Below are 22642 nucleotides of genomic sequence, written 5' to 3'. Positions count from 1 at the left end.
GGTTTTTTGAGATGCGAAACCCGAATTTAGACACTTACAATTTGAACAAATTTCAGGTGACAGTATTCGGTACAGTATCGAACATTAAAAACCGAAATATCTCGACAACGCTTTACATTAGCGGTTCTTAGCAGGAGTACCTTTTTTGCTTTAAAATGTTTAAAACATCATTTCCTTAAAAAATAAATAAGAAAATTACACCGAGAAAAAAGTTACGGTCACTTAAAACCATCAGAAGTACACTGTAAAGCGCCCTCTAACGGCCGCAGTAAATCTGTGTCCAAATTCGGGTTATATTTTTCATTCATTTAATTTTTTAACTTTACCACCCTGTATCTCACAGACGGAGCAATTTCGAACTAAGGTAAGTTGCTTCACATCGGCTTATTTTAATGTCAGGAATATGTCATAGGATTTTGTACAGACCTTTTAGAGACACCCTGTATATTTATTATTTTTTTCTCTGCATATTCAAATCAAACTCTAAGGGCTCAGTACTTACACTTCAGGATGATTGTATTCCAAAGATAATTTCTATAGAATCCGTGAAATCAGACTACTGATAGTTATCCTACAAATAAATTTAGCCGGAGCTGAAAGTACCTGCTTTTAGAGTTGCAATTTTAGTTTTCACTTTGTAAACCATTAAAATCGTTTTTTTTTACAAAACACTACTACATTTACTGCCTATATTTATGAAAGTTATTAAATAACAGCTTAATCAGAACAAAATCGGATTTTCTCTAAATAGCGCAGTACAGCACAGTGAACTAATTGGTAATTAAAATTACAAAACATAAATAATTAACAATTTAGTTATTAGTTAATTAGGTTAATTTTCATTGTCTTTGAAACACCCTGCACCAGCATAAAGTAATATCACAAATTAATGGCACATTTTAGAGAGTGCTTCAATCTTGGTTTTTGATGTATGATATCAGTTTTTCACTAAACTAAGGTTATTGTACCTGTAATTGACCACCTAACCAAAATTTTCACTTTACAAATAATTTTGGTAAAGCCGATATTCTTAATTTTAATTTTGGCATTAACAAATGTTATATCCATGCAAAATTGTAGTTTTTTTCTAATAATTGACTATGAAGTGTGGTTCTTTGATTTACTAGTGAATGACCATTGAAGAAGTGAAGATTCACAGTTTTTTAATTATTTATTTGGATATCAATAGACTTCTTCAATTTCTGGTTTTCAATCAATACTGTTAACCAAAATAATAACAAAAATGATGATAAAATCTAGAGGAATAAAAGGCACTAAAATCTTGTTTTTCTGGAACTTTACTTAAAATTAGTCAAATACTGGTTGCTGGTCAATTACTGGTTCCACGACCCTATTACACTTTCACAGAATTTGGAAACACTTTTCAGTGGAAAATTGTTATTTTTTTCTATCTAAATATTCAAACTAATGGTTCAGATAATCATATAAATGCAATTGCTTGACAATCTTGGCAGTATAGGTAAATGTTAAAAAGCGATTGAATTCAAATCCTTCAGTAACTGTGAGCACAAAATGGAAACGAAATTGAACATAAACATGTACTTTATACGTATCAACAATGCAACTTACAAACAAACCCATATAAATATTTGCCAAAGCCACTGATATATCGAATAATTAGAATAAGATTCTTAGATTGTTATGAAAAAAGGAAATAAATTCGGTAACCAGAAAAAATCGGTAAATTTCCTGTTTTTAATTGTACTCTTTGTTTCTGTTAATTATACTTAGATAAGTTGTAATTAACTGAAGCATTTGTTGTTAGTTTATTTTATTGCAATTTCAATAGTTTTTTAATTCAAATTTGGTCAATATTTCACTATCTGGCAACATTTTATTGAATTAAGCACTGTCAACTTCAATGAGTATTTGAATTTGAAAACTCACCTCCTTCGTCGCTTTGAAAAACAATTAAACTTGTGTTAAACTTTTCGTCTTTCTATTTTTTTTTCTCATGACTTGTTAAGTTATGACGGTCCCTTTCTATTAGAAGTAATTTTAATACTGTTATTACACTTTTCTCAATCAAAGTTTTCATGAAATATTTTCGTACGAAAATCGAGCAAACCAACCTCAAAACTCATTAGAATGGTAATCCCTATTCGAATCCTACACCCAATACATAGTTTTGCATTAATGAAAGATTGGCCCGGATTTAAAGGCATACAATACCGGTGCTTGTTAGATCATTACTGCGAAGGAAAATAATAGGCTTGAGGTCGCTCTTAATTGACGTGGTCCAATTAATAAAGCCCCTGAACATCTGATCAAGCAACTTTTTAGTTGGTTATGCCAAGACTGGAATCTTTTCTCATAAAATTTAGCTCGGCCAATTAACTCGGTTTGATAAATTTCCTGATACATTGACGCTAAAGCAGCGTACGTGCAGGATAAATTGATTGGACCGTTTTTGACAGTTCGACAGGTCGCGACGCCCTGATTGATTGCCCGGTCCGGCGTTGCCAGCGTTTCTTTGTCGGAAACACTTTTTGCCAATTTGGATTTCTTGTGAGGCTAATTCAATCAAGATACGGCTTTTAGGGAGCCCTGATAAGAAACTGTGGTACGTTACAACTTTTGGTAGCTAATGTTGCATACAACCCCATTTCGGACATATAAGATCAAAAGTGGTAATTTTATTATTTAACTCAAAAGCCTTCGATTTAGTTGACAACAAGATAATTAAATTGAACTGGCTCTCAACGCACGAAATTGAATGGGCCCCCTATAATAGTGCCTAAATTGGTAGAGTGCCAAATTTATCGGGTTTAAATTGAATATTGGTTTTTCAATAGGCTGCTTTGCATTTGACCACATGTGACTACCAAACATCCAGACAGGAAGGACCGTTATTGCAAAAGTTTTATCCTTTACGTCTCAACTCGATTATTATGGTAAAATGACTAGCATGCTTTCAGTAATCTACTGATGACTACTGATAACAATCTAATTTTTACAAATTATACTTTGGTCACCCAGTGCTTTCAAAAAACAATCGCCTTGTAACTTAATAACCTAATTGCATTCCCTACAACTGCTTTTCGTGTTTTGGGCAAAGCGTGGTTAATAAATACCAAGTAAAATGTACTTTTATTATTAGACATTATGAGCTCGCGCCCCTAATGGAATGGACATATGCCGGACATTCATGTAGCTGCACCCCTTAATGATGTTGACACAAATTAATATATGTTGATATGCGTCATGAAAGCCATATTAGGGCGATGAAACAGTGATGCAATTTTTGTTAATTAGAATTTAAGTGTAATTCTCTCTCTAATCAAATCAAGAGAATTATATGCTTAAAGTTCATTTACAGATACCATAAATTCTTTGCTTTAATAAGCTACTTGAGGATGATATATGACAAATAATACTTTTTCTGAATGGAATTAATAACTTAATGGAAAAATTTGATTCCAGGAGCTATTTAAATTTAGAAGTTTCATACTTTTTTTCAAATTGTTGCATCGACATTGTCCCATTGAATGACCATCATAGCCAACCTATCTAACCTTACTCGACTTGTTTCTAGTAGACTCAAAACACATTTCATGGAACCTTTGTATAACTTAGTTGGTCACTTGCAAAGTGTATGTAGTGTGTACCGATAACCTCACATAAATTGCCAGAACCCTCTCCAAGTCTCTATGACCGAACAAAGTGTCAAAGGCTTCTAAATACTGCTGAAAACCTCCCAGAAATTTCCAGAAGCCACTCCTATTTCATTCGAACTTCAAGAACTTTTTCAATGTGTTAAGGGCTTTCAAATATGACTTCTGGTATAGGATAGTCGGCGAGATAGGACGTGTTTCGGAGTCGTTCGCGTTTGCCCATTAGTTTTCTGCTTAAAGTTACACTTAAAAGTGTTGTTGTTTGAACATGAGTGGAAATAGTGGGGGCACCGGAAAAGTCACTGCTTCTGACTCAAATTTTTTGGACAAGCCTTGCCGGAAAACCAGATCTTCTTCACTAACAATAGCTGCAATGAAACAAACCGTAAGGTCAGAATTGGAAAAAAGTCAACCTGGTCAAAATAAGGATGTAAATAAACAATCTGAAACCCGGGCAGCAAAAAACAGCAAACTGATAAAGCCAACCGTTGATGATAAATATGATATACTAGGGCAAGTCGAAAACGTCAACGTAACAAAATCTGAACAGCATCCACAAAATGCAGCGTCACAAGATTACAATTCAGTATTTACGCCTCAGAAATCAGTACTGCGCTCACCAACAGCAGTGCCACTACCATCCGTCGCGCCTGAAAATGCGAAAAAAACGCCAAAGGCAAGAAGTATCTCCTGATATTCAAAAAAAAACATAAAAAACCTTGTGATGGTTCCAGAGCACAGTTATTTACCGATAACACATTAAATAGTGACGGATTTTCTGAATCTTCTTCAAATACAATATATGAAACCAAAACCACGTAAATATGGATAATCAATCTACTATTAGAAATTACCATATCACTGGAAGCGATACAACAGCTGTCAAACCAAGAAAACCGAGAAATTATTCAAAACTCAACATTCCATATTCAGAAAAACTTAACATTGTTATTATACAAGGGACAGTTGGAACAAGAAAAAATAAACCTAGAACATAAAATACAAATAAAAGAATTTCAACCGCCACCAGAAAAAGAAAGTAATTCAATTATGGGAAAAGTGCACCATATCAACGAACTTATGCCTCCGTCATAGCAAAAACCGCACAGGAATCCAAAAAAAACAGCGACGACGCGATAGAAAGCTGGATAACACCAAAAACGTCAAAGAGGTTTGAAACCGTTGTAAGCTTAGAAAACACTACTGATCCAAAGGAGAGACCATACGCCAAATTAAAAGTCAAATGCAGAGCAGCGTTTTAGAAGGAGGAATCAAAAACATAAAAGCACTGAAAAGTGGAGCAATAGTGCTGGAAAGCTTCAACGAGTCCCAACAGAACAAAATTAAATAGGTTCTTGGAAATAAACAAAATATTAAGCTAAAAGAAACTTCGATTCTCAATCCAATGTTTTTAATATTGGGAATTTTTAAAGGATACTCAAACGAGGAATTTATAGAAGAATTAATAAGAATGAATAGCGAAATAAAAGAAGACCTACCAGGCATTGATTTATCCAAGGTAATCACAGTAATAGCGAAAAGAAATTGCCGAAATCCCAGTAAAGAAAATTGGATCCTAGAGGCTCCACCTTCAGTAGCTAAATGGTTCTTAAAAAGAGCAACTATACTCTTTGATTTAATGAAAGTATATGTGACCGAGTATTTTAACTTTGCGATATGCTTTAACTGTTTGGACACGTGGCTAAATATTGCAAATATTCAACATGCTGCCATAAGTGTGGAGGTGCGGACCATAATGGTAAGGATTGCTTAGCAGTAGATCTAAAATGTCCAAACTACTGCAAAATGAAATACAAAGAAGAAGTCATTAAACACTCAGCAACGGATATAAACTGTCCAGTGTACCAAAAGCGCTTAAATATATATAAGAATCAAGTTAACTACTCTGAGAATAGTTTTTTACGTTAAAACCGCAAACGAGGGAGAATAAAGGACGATCTTTATCGAATATAATCCATCAAAACGTGCAATCCTTGGGAAACTCTGTGGATAAATTATCAGTTTGTAAACATTAATTGTAAGGTAGATAGTAAAAATGTAGTATGTTAGACTGTAATTACCAAATTGTATGTTGAAACTTTTAGGTTATTTGTGTCTGTGTTTCTTCTGACGCTGTTTTATTTTGTTATTTATTTTGTAAATATCCAATATGAAATAAAGATTATTATTAAATACTAATAAAAACGTTCCAAAAATTGCTTAATTCCTTTTCAAGACTCTTTGACCTTACAAAAATATGCTTTAGGTTAGGTTAGGTTACTTAGTTTTTTCGTTAATTCTATAATATGACACACTGGACAAACTAAGTATCCTACATTATAATGAAACAAGAACATGCTGTATTCTCGATGCTCTTTTAAACAAAAATTTGTTGACATTTTCAAGTAATTAAGAAAGAAAACTGATACTCTTATAAAGTGACCGAATTACTTTAGGGTCTTGTTTGGACAGGTCATTGTTTGCTGACATTGACGAAGGACTAAACGAATGAACAGATTGTTTTATAAGCTTTTTTTTCTAACATAACGAAAAACTGCGGATTAAAGCGCAGAGAAACAGTTTCTGGTTAACAAACTCCAGCTCTGACCTACTATTGTTAAACCATTAAGCCACCAGCTAGTTTCAGTTTGACTACAAAGTTCCTGTAAACAATAAAATGTGTTTGGGTGAAGCGGTCACATTCGACAAAACTTTCAAATATGTGATTAAAGTGGCAATACACAATAACTTCGGAATGAATAAAGACCTCGAAACCGTCGAATATTAAAAGCCAAACAAAGAGCCATAAAGCCCCAACAGGATTCCCGGTAGTATTATTTCATTTTTTATCGGTTTCCCTAAATCATTCCGAAATCAACTATATGCCAAACGTCGAAAAATATATGGCTGATCTGGTTTCGGTGATTTCGACTGTATGACCCAGATATTTTAAAATTTAAATTGACAATCCGCAAAACGAGTTGCTTCCGGAAAACTCTATAATACATAGAGTTTGATTATGGCATTAATTTTACTTTATATGGATTTTATGTTAAATCAACTAAATGAACTTGTTCTTCAGTTTATTAAACTAAAAGTAATAAAGCTTGGTAAGTCAAGTAATAAGTATTTGGAGCACTGCTAATTCCTATACCGTACCTTTTTACACAGAACAACGTATAATCTTTGCTCTACACATCAAACAAATACGTATACGCTTTCCCTGTTTTTAATAAAATCACATCAAAGACGCAACAAAAGGTAATTAGAGAAGCACGTTAAAGTAGACGTCTCTAGCTCTTTGCTTTGTTAGGCTTAATACGATATAAACGCTTCTCCGGTTATACATCTCAAGATTCATTTTATTACAACTTTGTTCTATCAAATTTGCAAAAAATTTGTTGTGATTTTAATATCAATATTTTTAAACTTGTTGAGAAACGTTTTTTTTTTAATGGTATCAGACCAAAATATAGAAATACTGTTCAGACGTTTCATAACTTGTAAGTGTATGATGGTCACTTTTTTATGAAGGATTGAAAATTTCAAAATTATACATAGGAAACTAGTAGAATAAAGAGATGTTATGATTCTGCGTTCTTTATTATGTTTCAAAATATTGCTAGAGGGCGTTGCGAATGTTGTCAGATGGAAACTGCAATATCTTGGAAACGACTAGTAGGACTTATTATGGTATTCGTTTTATTGTTGTTGTCCATTTTGGTCTTTCTTGTGCGTGTCGTGCTGCTTCATAGAGAGAGTAACCGGTGATTTTCTTTATTTGATCTGACCATCTCAGTGGAGATCTTCCTCGAGTTCTTTTTCCCTCAACTACTAGTCTCTCCATAATAGATAGAAAAATAGAACAAGGTCCAATGGAATATTGTTATTTATAGAGTATATTCAAGGAAGTTTTTTTTTCTAATAACAGAGATATTGTTGCGATATGATCGTGCATTTAATAAGACGTGATGGAACAAAGGCGCCACGCCAACCACCCGGAAATATGAGAGAATAAAACGGACGTAAAGCAGACGAGTCACTTTTCCGGACGATTCCGCCCCAAATTGAATTTATCCTCTTCGCAAAGGATTTTCCGATAAAGCCGGTCGCGTTAGCGAATATTTGCTTCCAATCCTGGCACGTTCTAAGTTATGATTCGCTTATACGGCTCGGATATTGTTTATTAATGACTTTGAGCCGGTGCCAAACTGGATTGAAATCGGATCCTGATTGTGATGTTTACCTGTTATTGTTACTGTTTCATGACTGTTATTTTAAAATAGGTATTTCCGAACATTTCTACAAGTAAAACGTATAATATAAGTAGACCTATTAACAAATAGAGAGTGGGTCTAATTGGTAACTTGATGCAGATTGGATCGTTACTGAAATCACCTTTTTCTACGAGTGTGCTCGAATATATTCCCGCACTATTTTTGTTTTCGAAATATAGACTTTTTCGCACTAGGGTGGGAAAATTAAATTATATTTATTTATGTATCATATTCAAAATTATTATTCCATATAATAATTGTTAATTTATTATTAATATTAATTACTAGATTAGAGGTAATTCATCACATCAGTAACCCATTTATGGTAATCAAGATTGTAGGTTTTAATCAAGTTTTATTTTTGTACTTAATATTTTTTTTCTACAAACATTCAATAATGATGCATTTTTCGCTTCCAAATCTCAACGAAAAGTTACCCTTTACTGAGGAGTTTACTTTATCGCACGTTGCCAAGGGTAGCGAGCGATAAAAATTTTTTCGCTTGCCATTATTGCCACAATGCATGCCATTATTGAAAATGTCATTGTCATCAGTTTGATGTCAGTATTCAACTGTGTATAGTTTTGATCCTGTTTTTGAGTACCTACGCAGTAAGTTTAGTTGTATTAGATATTTAGCGATGTTTGTAGAAAAAATATTGTATGTATTACGCGCACAATGTGACTTTTATGCTCTCGAATGATTGCTGCGCTCCACTTTGTGTCGCGCAGCAAACGTCATTCTCAGAGCATAAAAGTCATACTTTGTGCGCTTAATACATAAATAACTATTATGTGCTGTTATATTTTAGTTACATAAACAATATTGTTAAATTCACTATTATTCAAAATTAATTTTTCAATTTTAATTTATTTTCAATTATTTGAAAGCGCTGGTAGAAAAAATGATGTTCCTATCACCTGCGAAAAGTGCCTTCCCCGCACTCGACTTTACGAACGAACGTATCACTTTCCGCACTTGTTAGGTAAATAACTATTCCGTTTGACTCAAGCTGATTGAAACTGAAACGCTCCATTTTCCGGCATCGATCCGAATCAATCGGGTGGTTGACAATTATCGTTTCTTCAAATCACTCGTGCAGTAAAATTAATTTATCGTCCCGATGTGTTTGTTCGCACGGTCAGTTTCATTAAACGCGCAAACGGGCCTCGGTTACAGATGGCGCCCGCGAGGCAATTAAAATAATAATTCACGCAGGTTTATGCGATTATACTTTTTCGTTATTGTTCCTATTATTATAATTGCTCGACGATTCAATACGTTTATGGACACGGGCAATTATCAAAGATTTATTATTATTAGTACAAACGATTTTGTGTTCAATTACACTTCAGCGTAATTGAATTATTCAATTTATTGAAATTTAATTTGTTGTTGTTGTAAGAGCTTTGTATGAGAGCGATAATCTTCGAAAATTTGTGACTAAAACCTGAAAAGAAATCTCAACATTAAGAAGTTCACTTCTGCAACAATTAATGTAATATATGTCATTCAGACAACTTTTCTAAAAGCTTCATTTAAAGGGTTTTGTTATTGACATTATAATTTAACTTTTGGTTGTATTTGGTTCATTCTATAGTATATGCAAATGTTTGTGTGACAATTAGCTCACCAAACTATCCGAAATTCACGTACCAAAACTAATAAATTAAAGGAACCCCAGAATGGCTAATACAAAAAATATTATTTTGTTTTATTTCGATATTAAATCATTTGAGCTTTGTTTTTTGATTTGGGTGTAATTTTTTATTGCTTATTTCTCTGTTTTTGATCTTTTTGTACTAAAACAACTAAACATTTAGTTTACAAGTTACAGGATGTTAAAGTTGTAATAAAACATTTATTATACTGATACTTTTAACTGAACTTAGGACGTCCTATAAATTTATTTACGTTACAAAATAGTATATTACATACTCAGGTGGAAAGAGTTTGATTTCTGTCGCGAGATTAGGTAAAGGTAAGCCCAGATATGACAAAACCCATATTGACATTCACCCGGGTGGAAAGTAAAAGCAGGTAATTTTCATCTTTCCACCTGGTTTACACATAAGAAATAACGTTATTACATACCTGGTTGAAAATAAAAAAAAATTCATACAATTTTTACTGGTTTACATTTCTTGATATTCTCAGGTTTTTTCACTGTCATGTACTGTCACAAATTCCGCTTTTGAAATATTATCTAGTTACAAAGAAAATATTAATAAAGCAGCAACAGAATCTTAATTTTAGTATCTGTTTCTATCACTGAAATCCTGAGAATATTTGTTTTTTTTTTATTATAGCATTTAGGCTCCCATATAGGAAGTTTCAAAATATTAAATTTTACTTAATAATTTAGTGTGGACAATTGTTGCAAAATGCTGCTACTTCTTGTGACTAACTTTAGAACGATATTCAACCCTTAACTTAAGATATCATTGTGTAAAACTACCGAGGTTAACTAGAAATTCTCTTAACTATAATTTAGCCTAAATGTAAGTTTTCCCTTCCAATTATGAAGTGCAAATGGCGTCACGGTAATTGTCGGTTTTAATTAAGCAGATCCCAGGGATACGACAGTAACCTCGCATTTTGCACTCGAATAAACCGTATCACATGAAAGCTTGCCTAATTTAGTTTGATTGCTCCTGCTATGATTAGTTACTCTAGTGCTAATTGCGACTTACCGATGTAATGGACTTAAGTAAACGCGTTAAAATCTGAGAAACATTCCAAAGACTGCATTACAAATGGAAGTGACAAAATTGGAAATTTCTGGAGCGAACAAATGTTCGCAGGCGACACGAAATTATTCGACTACATTAAGTCCTATTACCCATTAAAATCGAATTCTTTTCGTTATTTGTGACTGCAAACAGTGAGGTGGTGATTTTCAGTTAATTTTGTTTGATGCATAAATTTTGTTTTCCAATAAAATAAGGAATTTCCAATTTGTAATTTCCAACCCTTCATTTCGTAGGCTGATTTTTTCAACTTGATAATACACGTCAGGCCTGCCAAACGGATATTGAATGCTTCTTAATTTCGTTCAGTTCGATAGCTGGAAATGTATAATAGTATTTTTTGCCAAAAACCCAATTTTCAGCTCAAACTTTTCGTTCGATCCCGGTCCAAACATTCGTTTATTTTCCTTTCAATTCAATTAGTAACAAAATTCCGTCGGTCCACAAACATCAAAACCGGAACCCCGTAATTTCTGAGGCCTTGTTTATCCCACAGTTCATTGTGTTACTCTCGGCTACGGTTTGAATTGCGGCCGATACCCGATACAATTGCGGTTTTGTTGTCAAAAAAACAAACGGGCATTGAATTTGGCCATTTACAGTGGTTCGGTGATAGTAATGGCATCATTGATACTGATTTCGTCTTAATTATCTAAAAATGTTACCCAATTATGGTAATTATCGTCATTTTAGGATTTTTATAAATTGTCTAGTCAAAGTAATTTTATTTTTCATAACTTGTATGGATATGATGGTAATTTTTCCATAACTACTAATAGTGGAGAAAACATTTGCAATTGATTTTAGCCACAATATTCCAAGAAATTTAGGTAATAAGAAATGTAATATTTTGTTTCCTTGTTGGAAAACAACGTACTGTGATTTAACTTTGAAGTTACGGTCTACAATTTACCAAGCTGGAGTTGAACTTTACATTACATAAGGAAATAAACTAAGTGTCAAGAAAAATAAATAACTAGCCTTATTTACTAGAAATGACTACTAACCGAAAGTGCTTATTTCATGCTCTGCACATACTTGCGAATAATATAATTTTCTTATATTCAGGTGAGAAAAATGTTATTTTGCAGTGTTAAACAAACTATCGAGGTCTCCTAATACATTTTCGGATAACTTCCAATCCATTACCCTGTAACCTTATTTTGCCTAAAATAATAAGGAATGCAAACGGCAGCTTTTCATCTGGTGAGCACTATGGGTTCGAAGGCAATTTTCTAAAATGACTGTATTTGCTTTTCAATAATAATTAAAGAAAGAAAAAAAAGAAATTTAAAATGGGCGCCACGCAGTTTTGATGATGAGGAAACTGCGAAAATAAATGAAAAGAAAATATCTTACGAACGGGTATCAACGCAACTAGTGAACACTAAATAAACACAAATTAATTTTCCCTTTATGAAATCTCTTTACTGGGTTTGCTCAACATACCATGTTGTTATTACAGTTCAATAGATGAGTAGTTTATAATAATGTAAATAGCAGGTAAATCATTATTCGGTGTTAAAACGTTGAGATAGCGTATAATTATAATTGACAAATGGTATCACCCTATAGTCGACTATAGTTCACATTTATGTAATTGCTATTAGAAGATAAACCAACCTTTGTTATGTTTCGCCGATCGGAAGTATCAAAGTGATTTAAAGTTTTAAGTGTGAGCAAAACTTTAATAAAGGGAAGCTTTGTTATGTGTTTCTTTGAATCTGAGTTTAGTGGTTTGTTTGTGAAAACAGTGAAGAAAATAAAAATAAAGATTTGGAGTAAACTGGCCTTAATACACAGGCTTGAACCTGGTGTCTTCGAAGGTTCTTGAAGTTCTATTTCATCTGAAGATCTCTACAAATGGATGCTTGGAGTACTGCTGGCGAAAATGATTGCAAGGTCGCAAAGATGTCAGACTTTTGGCGTAATATGGTGCAGGTCGGGTCAATCTCTACTGGATTTGTACGACCAATCCAGGGGGTATAACTGGCTGTTACACAAAAGGGTAGGAGTCGACTCCCTCAGATCTTCAAAAGACCAAAGTAAGTTACACAGTGCCACTCAGAAAATTAATATACTGCTATAGAAAACTCACCATAACAGATCTGCACAAAAAACTAAAACGTGGCCGAAGCCAACCGATTCCTGCTGAAGAAACTGGGTTTCCAGGGCTAACAGAGCGATAAGCCTATTCTTCAGGGCGTCTCGCAGTACCAGGTGATTGTTAATTTTAATTTTAAATCCCCTTGAAGGGTAATTGGATAAAATATCCGAAAACTAACAAAATAACACGTTCTGGTAAAGCAGAGAGCAATGGAATGCTCACTCAAGAAAATGGCGACTTCATCTTCCCATACAGGACAAAAACCCTGCTTTCTGATTGGGCATGAAATACCGGGTTTCAAAGAAGCGGCTTTGAAACACACTGAAATAGCGTTCTGAGATTTGGCAACATTGTGAAGGCTTAGATGTACTACCATTATAATGTATCGCTTAAAACATAATGAACAGACATATATATATATATTTTATTATACTTATTATATCGTCGATAGGTCCTACTTGTTTGTGTTAATACCCTATTATACATCTACAAATTTTTTTTGTTTTTATTCAAGCCAAAAAAAAAAAAATTCCTGCCACACAATCCTCCTCCAAAAAAAAAAAACAAAAAAAAATATATCATTATATATTTTTTTTTGATTATGTACAAAAAAAATTTATCTAGGTTAATTAACAAAGAAAGAAGAAAATTAAAGAACTCAACAGTATTCTACTAACATTAGTTTGCTCTCGGGATTTTGCTTAGTCCAGTATCTTCGCGTACTACACGGCCTTGGGGCGACTCAATCGGTAAAGACATAATATTGAACTGACAAATCAGGAAATAAAGACAAAAACGGGGAGGTCTCTAAACAAGGAAAAGAGCAAACTTAAGACTGAGAATTTGCCCATGATGACAATTCAGTCAAGAAAAAAAACTTATAAGTAAAAAAGCATATTTACAACATTGTCTAGTTAAACTAATTTACCATAATTACGGGATCCCATCTGTACTATATACATTTCAAATGTTGCATATTTGAAAATAGTCTTGCAAAACTTTAAAAAAAATTGTCCGGACATACTTTAAACGTTTAACGTGACATAAAAAAAAAAACAATAATACCAGATAACAGTTAGTACCGACTAACCAAATACCAAAAAAAAATATTACCCAACGGAAACATTAGAATTTGATCCAAAATAAGGTTTCAAATCTTTCACATGCCATTCTCCTCCGTAACTTCCATCTGCTTTCTCCAAAATGTAGACAAGTCGGGACTTCTTTGCCTTAATTTTGCAAAGAATGTACTTAGGTGCGAGTTTAGCTGAAAACTTAGATGTAGCATCTGAAAGGACTTTATTCTTCCTCCATACTCTATCACCAACCGCAAAAGATATCTCTCGTCTGCGTAGATCATATGATCGTTTATATCGACAGTGCGCGACACTAAGGCATTTCTCTACCTCTTTGAAGATGTCAGCCAACCCGGAGATATCATCGATATATGCGTTCCTATCTGATGGGTTGAGGACTATGTCTTTAGTTTCCGATATTTTGCTATAGTAGTTTCCTGATAGCGGAATATTTCGACCAAAAACTATGAATGCAGGAGCCAAGTCATGCACCTCGTGTTTTGCTGCGTTCATAGCAAACTGAATTTTTGTTAGTTCTGCATCCCATTCTTGATGATTCTTGATGTAACATCGGATGGCAGTTCCAACGGTTTTGTTAGTTCTTTCTACGAAATTACATTGGGCCGAATACCTAGGAGTAAACCAGATTTTTACCTGATAAGTTTCAGCGAGATGTTTGAAAACTCTTCCAGCAAATTGAGTGCCATTATCACAAATTATGATTTGGGGTACTCCAAAAACCAAAAATACATTGTTTTCCAACAGTTTAACTATATTTTTAGCAACTGCTTGACGTATAGGAAAAAGTAAAGAATACTTTGAAAACCAACAAGTAACGACTAACAAATAGCAATTTCCTTTCCTAGACCTGGGAAATGGTCCCATTAAATCAACGGCTATAACCTGAAAAGGGAACTGCACTGATTTCTGAGCACCCATTTTACCTAGAGGACCTGAGTTAGACAATTTTTGAGCTTGACAAACTTTACAAGCTCTACAATATCTTCGAATATCTACTCGCATTTTAGGCCAATAATAAGAATCTTGGACGCGGGACAAGGTTTTGAAAATTCCAAAATGTGAACAAGAAGGAGGGTCATGACAATCCTTCATCACCTGTAAACGACAGTTTTTTGGTACGACCGTCTTCCAGTCAAAAAGGTTACTCGACAGTGGGAGATTATTTGGGATATACTTAAATATAACATTCTGTTCGACTTTCCATTGAGGATACGATTCTGGGTTTTTAAGGATTTTACTTCTAAGTTCTTCATACCAAGGGTCTAATTCACCAGAAGCAACATCCATGACGCATACTTCCATATCAATAGGAGGCTCAGAAGATATTCGGGAGAGAGCATCAGGAACCTTGTGTGAGATTCCTTTCCGGTGAATTAAGTCGAAGCTATATTGCCGTAGTTTTACTGACCACCTGGCTAAACGTCCGCAAGGGTCTTTTAAATTATTTAACCACAACAGACTGTGATGGTCTGTTATTACTTTAAACCTCGTACCTTCTACGTACATCCGGAATTTTTCCAAACAAAATATCAACGCCAAGAGTTCGCGTTCTGTTACAGTGTAATTACGCTCGGCTCTAGAGAGCGTCCGAGAGCAGTATGCTATTACACGCTCTCCTCCATCGAGATCCTGCGACAGTACACCACCCAACCCCGTATCACTAGCATCGCATTGTATTGTGAACGGTCTTGAAAAATCCGGCGAACACAGAACCGGAGCTGCAATTAGGGCATTTTTAATATTTTCAAAGGAACTTTGGGCCTCAGGGGTCCATTCTATAGAAGACTTCTTTTTCTTTCCCTTGAGGAGATCGTTAATAGGAGAGACCAAAGAAGAGAAATTACCAATAAATCTACGATACCAACTACACAAGCCTATAAATCTTTTAATTTCGGTAGTGGTAGCAGGTCTGGGGTAATTAACCATTGTGGAGACCTTATCAGGGTCGGTACGAATACCCTGACCACCTTCGACAATATAACCCAAATACTTCAACTGTGTTTTAAAAAAAACACACTTACTTAAGTTAATAGTCAAATTAGCCTCAAATAGAATATCCCTAACTTCACCCAACAACCGAATATGATCCTCAAATGTTTTCGAAGTTATGATAATATCGTCTAGGTAAGTAAAAATATTTGGTTCGTACTTTGGGCCAAATAAACTATCTACTAATCGCTGTTGTGTTTGAGCACTGTTACAAAGACCAAAAGGAACAACCTTGAAATGAAAAAGGCCACGAGATGGAACTGTAAATGCTGTTTTGTCTCGTGAGGCTGGGTCCAAAGGAATCTGCCAGAAAGCCTTACGTAGGTCGATACTAGAAATATAGTTGGCTCCCCTCAGAGAGCTTAATATTCTGTCTACACGCGGCAGTGGATAACTGTCATGGCGAGTTACTTCATTTAATTTTCGACCATCGAAACAAAACCTATATTCTCCGTTAGCCTTTTTAACAAGTAACACTGGACTGTTCCAGGGACTCTGCGATGGTTCTACGACACCCAGTTTTAGCATATCATCTAACTCTTGATTGAGAAGTTTTAACATATATGGACTCATTAAATATTGCCTTAGTTTGAACGGCTTGGCCTCGCCGGTGTCAATACTCATTGAAATTTTATTAGTGAGCCCCAATCTTTCTTCACTATTCAACTTATTAAAAGAATCTATAATTAATTTGACTTGCTCTGATTGACTATCGGATAGAGGTTCGAGAGTGCATACATTGGAGATTACATTTCGATTATCTGAATTAGGTTTTGCCTCCGTGATTAAGCCAGAAGTTTTACTTTGAATGAGCCATCTATTGTTTGCAAAGTCTATATCTACTTGAAATCTTCTGCAGAAATCACTACCAAATATGAATGAATGTACAATAGAGGGAACCAGCAATGCAACTAAAATCCGTACTGAATTCTTAATAACTATCGGTAATTCAACAGAACCCTTAACTTTTTGAGAGGTTCCGCAAGCGGTAACAACACTGTCGCTAGTGATCGGGTTAACTTTAAGTTTTAAACGTCGAATTAAACTCACTCCGGATCCACCTACTATGGATACATTAGCACCGCTATCTAACAGGGCAGTAATAGTTTGATCAAAAAGCTTTACATTTATATAAGGTCGGTTGTCATTACTCTTGCTCAGAAAAACCGGAAGCACATTATTATTAGATGAGCCATTAAATTGAAGACTTGTGTTAGTGTGGGAAAGATGACTCGCACATGGAGAGTTGGTTTCTTGATATAGAGGATTATGCGAACCAACCACGCATTCCTCTCTTACGCGTTTCCCGAACAATGTGAACAAGTTTTAGAAGTAACATCTGGCGTCCCACATTTAAAGCAAAATCTCTTTTTAATGTTCGATTTACAGTCTTTGAATAAGTGGTTTGGACCGCTACACTTCCAACAAACGTATTTAGTGCCCGCCTTGTCCTTTTCGCCTTCCTCAGGATTGTTCTCCCTCGGTAGTCTCCTATTCTTCTTGCCATTCCAAAGATATTTCTGATTTCTTTGATTGGACTGTTCCCCACCACGAACATTTGGACTTCTTCTGGACGAAGAGGGTTCATCAAGATTCACCTCACAAACTTGATGCGAACGTGAACTTGAACAAAGGCCTAAAACATCTGCTTCCTCTAAACGTTTACACAACCTACCCAACTCATCAACAGAACTTATATCTTGCAAAGCTAGACGTTGCTGATATTCCTTTTGAAGACCTCTTTTGATGTACTTGACCTTGGTAACAGGAGCCGGACTATATGACAAACGACCAAACAAACCTTCCACGGTTGCTATGAAAAGCACGACTGGTTCGTTCCTACCTTGTTTCCTCATACGGATTTCTCGCCATGTTTCATCATCAACGTCGGAATTTAAAAAATCTGCTTTTAACTTTTCTACCAAAGAATCCCAATCACGAAGAGCGGGCTTAACTAACCTCAACCAAAAGATGGCTTTCTCAGAAAACAAATCGCTAGCCGACTCAAATAACTCAGCTTTAGGAATATGTCTAGCTCGAGCCGTTTCCTCTACGCGTTCAATAAAAGACATAACTTGTTTTGGATCGCCTCCAAATGAAATACCTAATTTATGTACAGGAGTGGGCTTAAAATACTGATTGCTAAGAGGCGTATTTTCGTGAGCTGTTTGGGACAGTTGAGAACTTTCCATTTGTCCTTCATGATGGCTAACAGGAGTAGAACTAAATTGATTAGGTTCCTTCACCTTTTCGTGTAACTCAGCATCTAATAGCATTGCCGATGCATACCACTCATTTTTTTGACGTTGTTTCTCACTAAAATTATCCTCATTCCCATCGAAAGCTACCCGCAAAATACGATTTGTTAAGTGTAGAAGTCTGGTCCTAGCTCTAAGATAAACCGAGTCTGATGATGGTCCCTCAAAATCACTAATAAGAACTTTAATTGAATCTAATGTGGATTCTATTTCATCTTTTTCCTTTTGAAAATCAAAATCCGAGTTTGTCAATTTCAAAACATCAAACTTACTTTCTCTTTCTTTATTTAACGCTCTAAGAAGAATTTTCCGTTTTTGTATAACGGGGCTTTCTGTAAAAACTCCGCGTATTTTTAGCTCATAATCCAATTCTTCTCTAAGCAACAAGTTGGGTCTAAAATGAGAATCCATTGTCTCCTAATAAAGGAAGCAAAACTATGAAGCAATTTATCAATAAGAACAAGGTAAAATAGATTTAATGTTTGATTTTAGGTTTCTAATTTAAAGTTTTGAAAATATATCTTTAGTATCACAACAAAGTTTATACTCAACCATAAAAAAAAATTTTGCTATTGATTTCCTTAACACAAACAGTTAAGTCTAACGATAAAAAAATTCAATCAATTACTTGTTTAAAGCGCTAGTTATATTTCGGAGGATCTTGATTTAAAACAACTAAAAGTGGCAACAGCGAATCTCGCTCCTTTCAGTTCAACTGCAACAACACATTCTCGAAATAACCAAACTAAAAGTATTTTAACACTTTGTGGCCAAAATACAAAGCGTTCAAAAAAAATATATCGATTTCAATTATACTGTATATACCAAGAAAGTACGATAACGGATAAAAACCTGTTGTACGGCCGGTTGTTCGGTGGATCCGACAAAACGTCTATTTAAAAAGTGACCAAACTCAAGACCAGTTTTATCCAAATACACTGCTCACAATATGAATATTACCATCATTCGAAATAGACAAAAAAAAAAAAAAAGTTATGCAATTATACTTAGATCTAAAAATGATATTGACTGTTAGATAAATTATTTGCTATTTCGAGCCCCACGTTGGGCGCCAAAATTATGTAACCTTATTTTGCCTAAAATAATAAGGAATGCAAACGGCAGCTTTTCATCTGGTGAGCACTATGGGTTCGAAGGCAATTTTCTAAAATGACTGTATTTGCTTTTCAATAATAATTAAAGAAAGAAAAAAAAGAAATTTAAAATGGGCGCCACGCAGTTTTGATGATGAGGAAACTGCGAAAATAAATGAAAAGAAAATATCTTACGAACGGGTATCAACGCAACTAGTGAACACTAAATAAACACAAATTAATTTTCCCTTTATGAAATCTCTTTACTGGGTTTGCTCAACATACCATGTTGTTATTACAGTTCAATAGATGAGTAGTTTATAATAATGTAAATAGCAGGTAAATCATTATTCGGTGTTAAAACGTTGAGATAGCGTATAATTATAATTGACAAATGGTATCACCCTATAGTCGACTATAGTTCACATTTATGTAATTGCTATTAGAAGATAAACCAACCTTTGTTATGTTTCGCCGATCGGAAGTATCAAAGTGATTTAAAGTTTTAAGTGTGAGCAAAACTTTAATAAAGGGAAGCTTTGTTATGTGTTTCTTTGAATCTGAGTTTAGTGGTTTGTTTGTGAAAACAGTGAAGAAAATAAAAATAAAGATTTGGAGTAAACTGGCCTTAATACACAGGCTTGAACCTGGTGTCTTCGAAGGTTCTTGAAGTTCTATTTCATCTGAAGATCTCTACAAATGGATGCTTGGAGTACTGCTGGCGAAAATGATTGCAAGGTCGCAAAGATGTCAGACTTTTGGCGTAATATGGTGCAGGTCGGGTCAATCTCTACTGGATTTGTACGACCAATCCAGGGGGTATAACTGGCTGTTACACAAAAGGGTAGGAGTCGACTCCCTCAGATCTTCAAAAGACCAAAGTAAGTTACACAGTGCCACTCAGAAAATTAATATACTGCTATAGAAAACTCACCATAACAGATCTGCACAAAAAACTAAAACGTGGCCGAAGCCAACCGATTCCTGCTGAAGAAACTGGGTTTCCAGGGCTAACAGAGCGATAAGCCTATTCTTCAGGGCGTCTCGCAGTACCAGGTGATTGTTAATTTTAATTTTAAATCCCCTTGAAGGGTAATTGGATAAAATATCCGAAAACTAACAAAATAACACGTTCTGGTAAAGCAGAGAGCAATGGAATGCTCACTCAAGAAAATGGCGACTTCATCTTCCCATACAGGACAAAAACCCTGCTTTCTGATTGGGCATGAAATACCGGGTTTCAAAGAAGCGGCTTTGAAACACACTGAAATAGCGTTCTGAGATTTGGCAACATTGTGAAGGCTTAGATGTACTACCATTATAATGTATCGCTTAAAACATAATGAACAGACATATATATATATATTTTATTATACTTATTATATCGTCGATAGGTCCTACTTGTTTGTGTTAATACCCTATTATACATCTACAAATTTTTTTTGTTTTTATTCAAGCCAAAAAAAAAAAAATTCCTGCCACAACCCGAGCAATTTATTTTCGAGCGGCTTAACACGGAAGAGAATGAGCAGTTTTTGCTCTCCGTCTCTATTTCCCATGCAACCTTGTCACATCTTAACAACGATAAATTACAATGCAGTTTCGCTTCACGGCCAAGACTCGAGTTATTTCCTACTGAAATATGGCCAGCTCATCGCCGAACAACAATAACCATCCAAAAATACAACAAAACGGTGCTCAGCCTCAAGTTTTTCACTTAGTGGGGTGGCAATTGTCGTTGTTCAAGTTTACGACGAAAGGGGATTTGTTCGGAGTGCTCTAATGCACTTTTTTGCACCAAGTGTCGGTCCAGTTTAGCTGTTAATCTTGTCGGGTCTCAATGTAGTTTTATCGTTTTTTGTTCTCGTGTTAAAAATAGAAATATGTTGGACCTTAGGGAGAATGTGGCAACTGTTTCTAGAAGTTTTATAACCGGACTGTTGGATAATATTTTGTAAACGTAAGGGAAAATCAAATAAGTTGGTTAGACAATGATTTTTCCGTTTTTAATGTTGAATAATTATCTTTATCATAAAAATTTATCTATCGGACTATTTGTAATTATTTCAGTCAATTTTTAAGATTTATGTTTTAAAACCTTTTAAAACAGTCAAATCATATGGCAATGGACTATCAGAGAATTTGCAGCTGTTTTAGTTTATTTTTAATATAAAAACGTAAAAAATAGTCAAATATTATGAAAATGTACTTGACTTAACGGTTTTCGACCGTGCGGGTAATTTTTTATGGTCAAAATCCTAAAAAGGGTTAAAAAATTGTGTTTCTGGCAATTCAAACTTTGACCCAGCTTTTCTCAGCAAGCTGTACTAAATTTTGTAGTGTTTTTTCAGTTATTAGATAGGAAATTTAATAAGGATTCCAAAAATGTACTTAAAACTGTCATTTTCTTACTTCAAGTCAGTTTTACATGCCATTGTGTCCTTGGCTGTTCTTCCAAACTGTGTTTCTGGCAGTTCAAAGTTTGACACCGCTTTTCTCAGCAACTGTGTCAAATTTTGTAGTGTTTTTCAGGTTATCGGATAGGAAATTTAATGAGGATTTCAAAAATGTACTTAAAACTGTAATTATCTTACTTCAAGTCAGTTTTACATGTCATTGTGTCCTTGGCTGTTCTTTCAAACTCTGTTTCTGGCAGTTCAAAGTTTGACACCGCTTTTCTCAGCAACTGTGTCAAATTTTGTAGTGTTTTTCAGGTTATCGGATAGGAAATTTAATGAGGATACCAAAAATGTACTTAAAACTGTAATTATCTTACTTCAAGTCAGTTTTACATGTCATTGTGTCCTTGGCTGTTCTTCCAAACTGTGTTTCTGGCAGTTCAAAGTTTGACACCGCTTTTCTCAGCAACTGTGTCAAATTTTGTAGTGTTTTTCAGGTTATCGGATAGGAAATTTAATGAGGATACCAAGAATGTACTTCAAACTGTAATTATCTTACTTTAAGTCAGTTTTACATGTCATTGTGTCCTTGGCTGTTCTTCCAAACTGTGTTTCTGGCAGTTCAAAGTTTGACACCGCTTTTCTCACTGACTGTACTAAATTTTGTAGTGTTTTTTAGGTTATTAGATAGGAAATTTAATGAGAATTCCAAAAATGTACTTACAACAGTCATTTTCTTACTGCAAGTGGGTTTTACATGCGATTGTGTCCTTGACTGTCCTTTCAAACTGTGTTTCTGCCAGTTCAAAGTTTGACACCGCTTTTCCCAGCAACTGTGTCAAATTTTGTAGTGTTTTTCAGGTTATCGGATAGGAAATTTAATGATGATTCCAAAAATGTACTTAAAACTGTAATTTCCTTACTGCAAGTGAGTTTTACATGCGATTGTGTCCTTGACTGTCTTTTCAAACTGTGTTTTTGGCAGTTTAAAGTTTGATACCGCTCTTATCACTGACTGTACCAAATTTTGTAGTGT

The 22642-nt window shown here is 34.6% G+C and overlaps 1 protein-coding gene and 2 long non-coding RNA genes across 8 annotated transcripts in view; 1 reads left to right on the top strand and 2 right to left on the bottom strand.

Moving 5' to 3' along the window:
* The window catches only part of Fas3 (fasciclin 3), a 195543-nt gene that overhangs the window by 157040 nt on the left and 15861 nt on the right, over nucleotides 1-22642 (top strand). The gene's annotated exons all lie outside the window — the stretch shown is intronic.
* On the bottom strand, nucleotides 12069-12902 carry LOC145726279 (uncharacterized). The gene is made up of 2 exons (XR_014177551.1): nucleotides 12761-12902; nucleotides 12069-12692 (listed from the first exon to the last, which is right to left on the bottom strand). It is a non-coding gene; the product is annotated as an uncharacterized LOC145726279 (long non-coding RNA).
* LOC145726278 (uncharacterized) lies at nucleotides 19450-20283 on the bottom strand. Its single transcript, XR_014177550.1, has 2 exons — nucleotides 20142-20283; nucleotides 19450-20073 (listed from the first exon to the last, which is right to left on the bottom strand). It is a non-coding gene; the product is annotated as an uncharacterized LOC145726278 (long non-coding RNA).

This window comes from Ips typographus, linkage group LG3 (genome assembly GCF_016097725.1).
Source record: "Ips typographus isolate SLU linkage group LG3, UJ_Ityp_2.0, whole genome shotgun sequence".
In the NCBI taxonomy this organism is placed as follows: domain Eukaryota; kingdom Metazoa; phylum Arthropoda; class Insecta; order Coleoptera; family Curculionidae; genus Ips; species Ips typographus.
This window is presented reverse-complemented; position numbering and strand designations above follow the sequence as displayed.